The sequence below is a fragment of the Dama dama genome, chromosome 30 (genome assembly GCF_033118175.1).
Source record: "Dama dama isolate Ldn47 chromosome 30, ASM3311817v1, whole genome shotgun sequence".
NCBI classification, from domain to species: Eukaryota; Metazoa; Chordata; class Mammalia; order Artiodactyla; family Cervidae; genus Dama; species Dama dama.
The window spans coordinates 57,231,658-57,235,025 of record NC_083710.1 but is presented as its reverse complement, the minus strand read 5'-3'; the positions used below and the strand labels follow the sequence as shown (position 1 = coordinate 57,235,025).

At 46.1% G+C, this 3,368-nt stretch overlaps 1 pseudogene; it reads left to right on the top strand.

Moving 5' to 3' along the window:
* The first annotated feature begins 560 nt into the window (after positions 1–560).
* Positions 561–1,758, top strand: LOC133049219 (glyceraldehyde-3-phosphate dehydrogenase-like; annotated as a pseudogene).
* Positions 1,759–3,368: the final 1,610 nt, after the last annotated feature.

Genomic DNA, 3,368 nt, shown 5'->3' with positions numbered 1-3,368 from the left:
CAATTGCACCAGGTCCGATAGATGAGCCCATTAAGCCCCACAATCATGAGATATAATATAGTAAGTTGTTGTTTTAGGCACCTGCTACTGGGAGAGTACGTCATATAATGACAGGTAACCAGAAGATTGCCATGGAGCGCTCCTGCGCCCCTATTCTTTCCAAACTACTTAAGTTACCCAAGATCCTAAGCTGTTTATGAACAGCTTTTCTATCTCCTTTTCCCTCTGCTTTGAGACTTTCTGTTCCAAACCTCAAGACTCAGCATAACCATTACACTCTTAAAAGGTTCCTTTACTACTTTGCTTCCAAGTGCAACCCCAGGCTGAAGTTGACTATATGAATGTATATATGTATGTATGCTAAAGATGAGATGGTTAGACAGCATCATCGAATCAATGGACATGAGGTTGAGCAAACCCCAGGAGATAGTGAAGGACAGGGAAGCCTGGTGTGCTGCAGTTCATGGGGTCTTAAAGAGCTGGACACGGGCTCTCTGCTGCTGCCCATTTGACAGCTAGCTGTAACTTTCATGCTGTGCCAGCCGCATCCCTGAGACAAGATGGTGAAGATCGGAGTGAACGGATTTGGCCACATCAGGCCCCTGGTCACCAGGGCTGCTTTTATTTCTGGCAAAGTGGACATCATCACCATCAATGACCCCTTCATTGACCTTCACTACATGGTCTACATGTCCCAGTATGATTCCACCCACGGCAAGTTCCACTGCATAGTCAAGGCAGAGAACGGGAAGCTCATCATCAATGAAAAGGCCATCACCATCTTCCAGGATTGAGATCCCACCAACATCAAGTGGGGTGATGCTGGTGCTGAGTACGTGGTGGAGTCCACTGAGGTCTTCACTACCATTGAGAAGGCCGGGGCTCACTTGAAGGGTGGCGCCAAGAGGGTCATCATCTCTGCGCCTTCTGCTGATGCCCCCATGTTTGTGACAGGCGTGAACCACGAGAAGTATAACAACACCCTCAAGATTGTCAGCAATGCCTCCTGCACAATCAACTGCTTGGCCCCCCTGGCCAAGGTCATTCATGACCACTTCAGCATCGTGGAGGGGCTCATGACCACCATCCACGCCATCACTGCCACCCAGAAGACCATGGATGGCCCCTCCGGGAAGCTGTGGCGTGATGGCCAAGGGGCTGCCCAGAACATCATCCCTGCTTATACTGGCGCTGCCAAGGCCGTGGGCAAGGTCATCCCTGAGCTCAACGGGAAGGTCACTGGCATGACCTTCCACGTCCCCACCCCCAACGTGTTCATTGTGGATCTGACCTGCCGCCTGGAGAAACCTGCCAAGTTATGATGAGATCAAGAAGGTGGTGAAGCAGGCGTCAGAGGGCCCTCTCAAGGGCATTCTAGGCTACACTGAGGACCAGGTTGTCTCCTGCGACTTCAACAGCGACACTCAACTCTTCTACCTTCGATGCTGGGGCTGGCATTGCCCTCAACGACCACTTTGTCAAGCTCATTTCCTGATACGACAATGAATTCGGCTACAGCAACAGGGTGATGGACCTCATGGTCCACATGCCCTCCAAGGAGTAAGGTCCCCGGACCCCCAGCCCCAGCAGGAGCACAAGAGGAAGAGAGAGTTCCTCAGCTGCTGGGGAGTCCTTGCCCCACCTCGATCCTCCACCACACTGAGAATCTCCCGACCTCCACAGTTTCCATCCCCAAGGCCCTGAGGAAGGGGAGGGGCTTAGGGAGCCCCGCCTTGTCGTGTACCATCAATAAAAGTACCCTAGACCCACTCCCCTCAAAAAAAAGAGTTGGACATGGCGTAGAAATTGAACAACAAAGACAACGACAATACAACAACAACAATATATTTAACAAACACAGATAGCACTTTATTCACATATTTAGCACATTCAATCCCCTTATATCACCATTTTATAGATGAGGAAACGGAGGCAAAGAAAAGTTAAGGAACTTGTCTAAGACCAAACAGCTGACAATTGGAAGAGTCATGATTCAAACCCACAGAGTTTGGCTCCAGATTTGGTGCCTGTAACCAGCACAGGATGCCTCCACCTGGAGCATTTCCCCTCCACTCCTTCTATTACTGAGTCCAAGTTCACTCTGCTCACCGCACAATGGACCAATAAACAGAGATGAAGTGTTGAGGCAAGGGGTACGACTTTATTCAGAGAGCCAGCAGACTGAGAAGATAGCAGGCTAGCATCCCCCCAAAACCATCTTATCGGGGTCTGGATGCCAGTTTCTTTTATAGACCAGAGAAGGGGAAGAGATGAGGAAGTAAAGTAAAAAGGACATAAGCATTGCAAAAATCACCTGGAATGTCCAGCCTTTGGGAGGGATGTGTTAATTTATTCCCTCTTACAGTCATTCACCGGTGGTCAGGGCCAGGATGGTTCCCTGAACAAAGACACTTTGGTTTAACATTCAAGCAGAGAGGCAGGGTTCTCCAGGCAGGCCATTATATAGACAGTATCTTTTTTGTGAACAAAAGCAACAGGAAGCAAAGGTTAGAGTAAAAAGACACATCCAACATGGAGTCACATTTGGCTCTTTCCTGTAATACTTGTAGAACTTCTCATGGCTGCCTTTGTTTCCCCTCCAAGCCTCAGCTTAAATGAAGTTTCTGGGAGAATTCATCATCTAAGTCAAGTAGCAATTCTCCCTCTGCCCCTCTCTCTCGGTGGGTCAAGTTCTATCTACCCTGCTTTGTTTTCTGCCTAACATTTATGATCGTGAAAACAATCTTTTGAACAGTGAAAACAATTTCTTTTTGTCCTTATTCCCTATTATATCCCCAGAATCTAGAGCATTACTTGAAATATTTAATAAATATTTCCTGAAAGAATGAATACATGTACTTTCTGTCTTCTGCATTGTAACTGTGGACACAGATGCAATCAACTCAAACTTATCATTATCATTAGCAATTTGCTTCATAACCACTCACTCCTGCAAGAGAGTAACATGAGTTTAGCCCATATCAGCATAACTCAGCCACTTTTGTTTATTTATTGGTGCCTGAATATATCTGAGTTCCTAAAAACATCCTGTAACTAATGAAGGGCACTGTTTGCTGATACTTAACTGCTTCCTAGAAACCTTCTCAGAAAAACAAAGTGGTAGAAGTCTGTAGGATCTAAGTTATATTAGGTCTGATACTATAATGCCTGAAATCAGTATTACCTAGGATTATGGTGGTGGTTGTTTGAGTAATATAGAAGTTGTTCAAAGTTGGTTAAGATAAAAGCTGTAGAAAATTTAGGAAAACTGAGGATTCTTGGTTAGCAAGGTTTGTTTGTTTTTGCCTAAAAATTTAATTATGTGCTTTATTTCTCTTCCTCTTCTATCAGCTTGCCTTTCTTCCTAC